Genomic DNA, 9,018 nt, shown 5'->3' with positions numbered 1-9,018 from the left:
TCTGTTGTGGAAGATTCCCTAGTAGTGAAAAGAAGAGAGGAGGAGGAAAAGCAGGAACAGATTAATGTTTTTCCTAGCAGGGGACTGAGGCCTGGCTGTTTGAGATGGGAGATAGCCTTTAGGTTAGCACACGCCAGTCTAATCCCTCTGTGGTAGCTGGAAATTTGTTCTTTGTGGGACTGGGACGACTAATTAGTCGGTTGAGGACAAGGTTACAGATTTAGTTCACTTCAAAGGCAGTCCTTTCCACTCAATAGGGCTTCTAAAAAGAAGCTGAAATCTGAGGAGCAGGAGGGTGGAAGCAGTTAAAAAGAACTCTCCCGGGCTCAGAGTTCAGGAAGGTGTGCGACACACTATTTGCAGACAATATAAAAACACTATCTGCCATAGTGACTGGGTTTTATCACGTTGAGGGCAGAAGCGTCTCTAAATATAGTACAGCACTTTCCTTGGTATTGGAGATGCATGCAGTGAAGAAAAGACGGGAAAGCAACATCTCTGCGCTCTCAGCCAAGATCTGGGGCAAAACAAAACAAAAAACAAAACAAAAACAAAAAACCAAAACACACAAAAAAACGGGGAGATCGTTGAGAGGCCTATATCCCGGGTGCTTTTTTGAGGACGATCTCTCTTCTCTAGTCTAATCAGACGACTTATTTTGAAATTAGATCTGCATCGTATTAAAAGCATTCCATTTCTCTCACTTCTTCAAAGCTAGGGTCTGGCTAAACGGAATTGCCTTGCAGGGGTCTCCCATTACCCCGAACATGGCTCCTCTTTTCTCCATAAGGGAGAAGAAACTTCCAGCCATCTCGAGGTTAGCTCTTAGGCGCAGGAGCCATTCCAGGGGCAGAATCTTCCCCTGTTCCCGCCCTGTGCCCCTCGCCCCCTCGCCCCCTCCTTCCCCAGCGAGCTCTTCCCTTCCCGGGGGCCTGGGGACACCTTCGGGGGCAGCAAGTGTGCAGGCCTCTGGGCCATGCCGCCCTGTTGGGGGGGGGACTCTTGAGAGAGGCGACTGGGACAAAGCTGTTTGTGACAGAGAATCTGGACAAAATAAAATAAGAACAAATTCTTCTGGGGTGGGTGAGGCGAACCAAGGCAAAGCAACAAGAATAGAGGGACAAGGACTGGGAAAGCCAAGCGGGTAGAAGTCGTGGCGGGGACGCGGAGGGCAAACATCGGGAATTTTCCAATTCACCGTCACTGTCCGGCCACCTGCTGGCTGGGCGCGGAGGCGCCGGGGGCCGGGCCGGGCCAGGCGGGCCTGGGACCGGTTCTCCCGCTCGGACGCGTTGCGCTCCGGCTCCGGGGCGGTGCGCGTCGCCGGCCTCCCCGTCGGGCGTCGGGGGACCGTGACTCAGAGCGACCCTCCCGCGTCCTCCCCGTCCGCTGGCCCCGCCCTCCGATGGTCCCGCCCCTTTGACAACGCCCTCCAGCAGCCCCGCCCTCAGTTGGCTCCGCCCCTTGATCCCGCCCCTCCTGTGGCCCCGCCCCGGAAGGTGGGGCCTCGCCCTGGGTCCCGCCCAGTCTCCGGGGCGGGCGCGGGAGCCCGAGGAAGAGGAAGGGGACGAGGACTAGAGCGACCGGGCGGAGGCGGAGGAGGAGGAGGAGGAGGAGGAGGAGGAGGAAGAAGAGGAGGCCGACCAACAAGATGGCCCCTGCTGCCCGAGCGGCCTCCGCAGCAGCAGGTGGGGGGCCGCAGGCGGCGCTGGCGGTGGCGGCGGCCGGGGCCCGGCGGCCTGGGACAGAGTCGGAATCGACGGTGGCGGCGGCGGCGGCGGCGGCGGCGGTGGCGGTGGCTGCCGCGGCGGTGGCGACGGCCGCGGGGACTCGGAGCTGAGAGGAGCTGCTGCTCGGACCAGCGCGGTGAGCGGCGGCGGCGGCGGCCTGGGGAGCTGGCGGGGCGGCCCGGGCTCGGCCGGGAACAATGGGCAGCGGCGGCGAGGAAGGGGTTGTCCCCGCCCGTCCTCTGCTCCTGGGCCGCGCCCGCCCGCCCGCCCGCCCGGCCTCGGGCCCCGTCGGCGACCGGGGACTAGTTAGTGGCCAGCGGCCTCTAGGCCTCGGCCAGCCGCCTGGAGCGCCTGCGGGGCGGGTAGGCCGTGGGAGGTGCGGACGGTGCTCGGGACCTGGGGAGGGCGAGCGAGCGAGGCTCCAGCCGGCCGGAGGGAGGGAAGGAGGGAGGGAGGGGGCCGGCAGGCTGCTCAGCTGCTCCCAGACTGCGAGGCCTGGCTGGCTGGGAGGGGACAGCGCCCGGGAAACGCGGCTGGACCCCCCAGTCTGCGGGGTGGGGGAGGTGAAGGCGTCTGTAAACAGGCGCCGCCTCTGCCTCCCTGCTCGGAGCTGCTCCCTTCCCCAGCCCCTCAGGCGCTCCCCGTCGCCAGCCCAGTGGCTTTTACGACATCTCTCTCCCTAGAGATCGATCCAGATAGTCGTCTTTCTTCCTGGTGGCGAGATAGGGAAATCATAGATGCAGGTGTCTTAAAAAAAAAAAAAATAATGTAAGTGCAACAACAAAAAGTGTGCATGGTAAAAGGTGATGATTAGCTAGAAGGATGGACAGGGATGGGGATCTGAAGCACGTTGCTCCCCTTTAAACCTCGCTAGGTATCAGTTATCTCTCTAAACATCGGTGACGCCCACGTCCCGGTGAGAGTGGAACAAGGGCGCTTTGGGAGCACTCAGAATGTAACTCTTGACATCCCAGAATAGTCCCTGAAACTGGAAACAAAGCCGCTTAACTGGCGACGCGAAGACAAATAAGTGGCAGTGGTTGCATAGAAAGAACTTTTCTTTCACACGAACCGAATCGCTGTGCATTATTAATGGGCCGCATATAAGAAGCAACAGCAACTGGCATGAAATGGACCCGGTGGAGCATTCATTCCTTCAGGAGGCAGAAGTGGTTCGTCCGCAGGCTAGAACTTCTTGTGTCCTGTCTCATGTTCTAATTTTGTCTTTCAGTAACTCCCTAAAATTATTCAAGATCAAACCTTTCCTCTTGAGTTTGACATTTGGTCTCTAAAGCATATTTTATAAGATTCCAAAAACGGTGTTATAATTTTCAAAAACTGGAAACAACTGTTCTGTTTTGATGTTTACGCTTATCAAGAAACAGGTATTCATTATATTTGTCCTATGGTAGTGGTGCCTGAAACTTCAACAGTTAACCTCTGTTTCTCTTAAACTTAATTTTTAAAGGCACCTACCACATCCATTTCCAAGTGGGGATGGGAATGATTAAGGTTATTTCTATTACATTTTCTACCTAGGTGTGCAGAAATTTATATTAAAATTGTTTGCATGCATCTAAGAAGATTGCTTTCCACTCTTTAAGACTAAATTGTGTGGCTCATCTAGTTGGTATTTGTAAAAGGAAGATTGACCTTTGATGCCAGTTAATATCGTCCTAAGAAGTTTTGGGACCATAGCTCAATAATCAGATTTGCATTTTCTTGGTAATATCTGTAGGGTAAATTTCTAATTAGAGTTGTTGTCCATAGCTATTGTAATTCAAAGCATCTTCAGGTTACTGTATATGAAGTTTAATAAGCTGCCCTTACTAATCCTTAGTTCTTCTCCAAGAGTTGACAGTAAGTAGACTAGCAATTGAATAAACATGGAGGTTGAACTATTGTGTTTGGGATTGAAATCTAGTGGATAATTATGAATGACTTTCATTTTATGTGTAGCATAAGTAACTTGTGGATTTTTTATTTTTTTTTTACTTTTTAAATGATGGGGAAAGAACAGTTTTCACATGGCTCTTGCTAATGTGAATTTCCTGAGAATAAGTTTCAGAAAGGACACTTTTAAGTGCTCAAATCCATGACTTTTTTTATGCTGAATTTTGGTAGGTCAGCACACTATGCAAGGAAAGTATGTTTCAGTGATTTTTAAATTTTTCTGTGATGCTAAACCTATTACAACATTTTAGTAACTTATGAGTTTGTACATTGTAAGTAGTTATTGTGCTTTGTTATGAAAAAATCTCATCATGTTCAAGAACTAATTTGCCTCATACCTAATGTCATTTTTCTGAAAACAAAGTTTTTTAAGTGTTAAGGTGTTGTGTTTGAAATTGGATGTTGATCCAACAATTTCTGGGTTGAATCTGGGTCCCTATTTCTGTTTAACATTGAAAAATGTCTTTGGAGAATTACATTTTTATTTATGTCAAAACTTTTCTATGTTGTGACCCCTCAGCTGTCAAATCTTCATTTTCAATGTTTATTCTGATATTTTTAAAATACATTTTATTGATTTTTTACAGAGAGGAAGGGAGAGGAATAGAGGGTTAGAAACATCGATGAGAGAGAAACATCTATCAACTGCCTCCTGCACCCTCCTACTGGGGATGTGCCTGCAACCAAGGTACATTCCCTTGACCCGAATCAAACCTGGGACCTTTCAATCCGCAGGCCAATGCTCTATCCACTGAGCCAGACCAGTTAGGGCTATTCTGATTATTTCAATTCAGAATTTCTCAAGTAATAATTAAGATTTTTCTTCTAAATAGTTAAGAATTTTCTTCCAAAAATAAATAGCTTAAGAATCAGATTTGTATTTTCTTGGTAATATTGAAAGTCAATATATGTTCAATTCATTTGAAAAAATTTGAAAACACGTTTGTGTGTGTTTTTTACATAGAAAATTACAGTTTTTCAAAGCATATTTATTGAATGAATAAAAACCATTCTCATTTAATTCTCCTACTTAGGCTGTAATATTCTTATTTTACATATGAAGAATCTAAGGCTAGGAGAAACTAAGTAACTAGCAAAAAGGCTACATGATTAATAGTTAAAAGGTTACTCAAACCAAGATCGTGTGACACAAATTAGATGCTTTACTATTGCGCATATCTCAAGGTTAAACTTTGAAGAATCTTGTTTTGACCACCAACTATGTCATGTACTTCTGTATTTGCCTTTAGCCCGGATATCCTTTCTATTATCATTATTTGTATCCTGCCAAGTATTTAGTTATAAGTTTGAGAAAGTATATATTCATGTGAATTACAAAAGGCACATTTATATTTGCTTTTAACAGGTCTAAATGCTTTATATATAGAAACTCATACCATTTACATAGGACAGATCTGTGGAATTGATATAATTGTGCCATGGCTTTAATTTGTTATGTAAGCAGTAACTGAGGTGGGCCTTTGAAATAGTTAATGAAAATTAAAAAATAACTTTAGTAACATTCAGTGATGTTTAAAGTTGGGTCAGCCAACATGTGAAATTCTTCATTTTTTTAAAAGCCATGGACCATTTAGAATTCTGCAGTATTTATTTTTTAAATCTCTAAATCGTAGGGGTTGAAATGGAGTTTGAGGGGTCTAATCAGTCTACACTTGCTTATATCTTGCAAGTGGTTGGCATCCAACAAAGTGAAGAATAAACTGATAAATGATCCTTGTTTGGTGGACACCTCGGAGCAAGCTGTTCCTTGGCAGGGTATACTGACCTGGTTTAGCTTTGGCCCTGTCAGTGCTCAGGAGTTCAGGTATTTTTTTGGGTTGGATTCCAGTGGATTTAAATTCTCAGACTGGCCTGTATCAAAATAGTCACAGATTTTGAAATCAGCCTGTTCTGCAGTGTCCTCTTTAAGACCTCTTTTGTTTAATCCTGGAGTCTCGTCTGGATTTGAACTAGCCTTAGAGGTTATAATATAAGATTAATTTGTCAGGTATTTATGCAAAGGGATTTTTCTCTAAAGTTTCTTACATTTTCAAGTGTGAAGTTTACTAATCTGAAGTAATGTTGCCCTGCATTTACATAGGACAGGTAGCTTAGTTAGCGCTAGCATCTTTATTCCATATTGAACATGCTTATGCCTGTTTGCTTTTTATATAATATTAGAGACTTCTGATAAGTGCACATGTTTTCCGGATTGGTTGAAGTTCAGGAAAGGAATTATAGTAAACAAGCATGTACAGTTAAGCTGACAGAAATTGCATTCTGTCATAGAGGAATAGATGTTCTAAGATTAATTTATATCTCCCTTTTAGATTATTTACAAATATATGTCAGCAATTTTCTTTTGACATTTGTCAAGCATTTTAGTCCTGATGTTACCCCACTCCTCGCTATTTCTGAGCAAATATGGTAATAATTTAACTTCTAATGCATTTTAGCTAAAAATCTCCAAGATCTAAATAGCATTTGAACATGGTAGCAATGTTCTAAAGTAGAGAATTCTAAAGGGTTCAATTTTATATATCTTAACATAAATGTTTTACTGAGGTTTAATTCACACAACATAAAATTAACCATTTAAAGTAAGCAGTACAGCCCTTCCAGTGTGTCTCCGGGGGGTTGAGTGTTGACCCCATGCACCCAGAGGTCGCAGGTTCAATTCTAGGTTCAATTCTAGGTCAGGGCACATGCCCAGGTTGCAGGATCCATCCCCAGTAGGAAGCATACAGGAGGCAGCGGATTGGTGTTTCTCTCTCATCGATGTTTCTATCTCCCCCTCTCCGAAATTAACTAAAAAATTAAACAGTACAGTGGCAGTACATTCACAATGTTTTGCAACTATCATCTCTAATTCCATGCATTTTTATTACCCCCAAAGGAAATGGTATACTTGTGAAGAGGTTATTCTCTATCCCCTTTCTCCCTAGTCTCTGGCTACCGCCATTCTATTTTTTGTCTCTTTGGATATAAAGAAAATTATTTTGAGCCAAAATTGAAGAGGAGTACTATGTACAATTAAAATTGCAGGAAAATTTTTAGAAAATGATTGTTAAAAGTAAAAACCCACTCATTCTTTTCATGCTTTTCCAAGTACAGTAGTAGGTTATTGCCCAGGGACTTTTTATGGAAGAAAAGTTGGGAGTCACAGCTATTTGCAGTTTTAGTTTTGATCATTCTGAAGGAGTTATACTCAGACTCTCAGAATCATTTGTATTTCTTCATTGGGTTGTGAGACTTGCCGTATTTTCCAGCGTATAAGACGACCTCCCAATTTTACATTTAAAACATAAGTTTAGGCCTATATTCGCTCTATAAGACTATCCCCCACTTCCGAGGCAACACCAGTTCTTTTTTTAATAGACCGCCTCTCTGACTCTGGCCAATCTGAGCAGGCTTTTTACTAGAACACAGTGTAGCTTCGGGTACAGAACATGTACCCCGCCATCCCTCCCTTTCCTCCCTCTGCCGCCGCCGCCCCCCCCCCCCCCCCCCCCGTTGTCCATGGCCACTGGCTAGGCCCATATGTATGCACACAAGTCCTTTGGTTGATCTCTTCCCCTTACCCCCATTCCCCCTTATTTTCCCTCTGAGGTTTGAGAGTCTGATCGCTGGTTCTCTTTCTCTGGGTCTGTTTGTGTTGTTCATTATTTTCTCTAGATGTATGAGATCATGTGACCCAAGAAATACCCTTGTAAGAACCTAAACTGCAACAAGCCATAATGGTTATGCTGAGAGGCAAATGAACCAGTCTGTAGTGAGCTCCTTTCTGGACCAACAGTTCTTTTGCGTCCCAATTTCAATGCCAGATAGTTCCTTATGTGTACATGCCAGCCATATTTCAGATCTGGTTGGAGGACAAATGGCGGTAATGCAGGTCCGCCTGTCTCTGGTTTGGTCCTGGGCATCCTTCAGCAACCCGAGCTGTCTGCTGGTATGCTGAGGCGTCGTCAGCATCTTCCATCTCTGAATTGTTTCTCTTCTGTCTTCATGGCTGGAGCGCTTCTGTCTATTGCTCTCTGTTACAGAATTCCAGATGGTCTCGGAGTTGTTTTCTGAAAATATACAAACATATTCTCGACCAAAAGTTAATAAAGGGATATTTTCTTTAAATTTTATTTGGGATTCTTTTCCATTTTCCCCCCCCAAATGATTTTCTCCTGGCTTGTTTGTCACCATGTGTGTATTTTCATGGGTATCTTGCTATTAGCGTTTCGAATGAAGGTTAATTTTCTAAAGCACAAATTTTTTAGATGTAAATTATTATCAGGATATATTTCCTTACATGATATTCTTCCACTGTCACCCCCTTTTTTACTTTAAATAATAGGAAACTTTTGGAAATTTTATACTGTAGTCTTGATAGCTTTTACATTTTAAGTTAGTTGCGCTACACTATGACTACTTTAGATTCATAACATGTTGTGCTATTTTACCGTGGGCCTTTTGGTTTTCTTAATGTATAAAGCAACTTGAAATATTGACAGACTTATTTGAGATTATATTGGGAAGTCATTGTTAGATTGATAACCTTTGATCCTATCCTTATGACTAACTTTGTGACTATTTTATTCAGCCATGTTTTGGGATATTTAGATTCACCTGAACTCTGCTTTTATCCCTGTAGAATAAATCTTAGAAATCTTTATATGTGACTCATTCCAGAAACATAGACACTGTTACAGATGCGATTGATCTTTTAGCTTTTTTGGATTGTTTTAGTTGGTTGATTGAGGGAGAAAACAACTAAGTATTTCTTCTTTCCAAAATAACATAATAAATTTGGACTTATATAATTTAAAATTGCTACTAAGTTTAAAGTTTTAATTTTGAGCTTTGAAGATATTCTTTTATCCTTATCTTAAATTCAAAATGGTACTTCCCTAGTTTATTGAAATCTTAAAATGTATGGTGAGAAGTGAAATACAGATTTCCTGTTATTTGTAAAGATTTGTAATAGGTTACAAGAGGTCTAAGTGGAAAAGAAGAATTTAGCCTGACCAGGCTGGTTCCAGTGATGAACCAGGAGGTCACAGGTTTGATTCCTGGTCAGGGCACATGCCCAGGTTGTGGACTTGCCTCCCCAGTAGGTGGCTGATCAATGATTCTCTCTCATTGATGTTTCTATTTCTCCCGGTCCCTCTCCCTCTCCATCCCTCTCTGAAATTAATAGAAATATATTATTTTTAAAAGAAAATAATTTAAATTTTGATACTAATCCCCCCTTTTAGGGAAAAGTTATGTAATTAATAAAGTTAGTTCTAAGAACAGCCGGGACTGGTTTGGCTCAGTGGATAGAGCGTCGGCCTGCGGATTGAAA

General features: G+C 43.6%; 1 protein-coding gene across 4 annotated transcripts in view; it reads left to right on the top strand.

Moving 5' to 3' along the window:
* The first annotated feature begins 1,552 nt into the window (after positions 1-1,552).
* Positions 1,553-9,018, top strand: part of RC3H1 (ring finger and CCCH-type domains 1) — a 62,644-nt gene continuing 55,178 nt past the window's right edge. For 2 of the 4 annotated variants that reach the window (XM_084866016.1, XM_084866014.1), the window contains exon 1: positions 1,553-1,866. The gene's annotated coding sequence lies outside the window, so the exon portion shown is untranslated. The remainder of the gene's footprint in view (positions 1,867-9,018) is intronic. The other 2 variants (XM_084866015.1, XM_084866013.1) reach the window with 1 other exon arrangement.

Source organism: Pipistrellus hanaki (assembly GCF_964339955.1).
Source record: "Pipistrellus hanaki genome assembly, chromosome: 18".
Classification (NCBI taxonomy): domain Eukaryota; kingdom Metazoa; phylum Chordata; class Mammalia; order Chiroptera; family Vespertilionidae; genus Pipistrellus; species Pipistrellus hanaki.
Note: the sequence above shows the minus strand (reverse complement) of the source record. Positions and strands in the feature narration are given on the sequence as shown.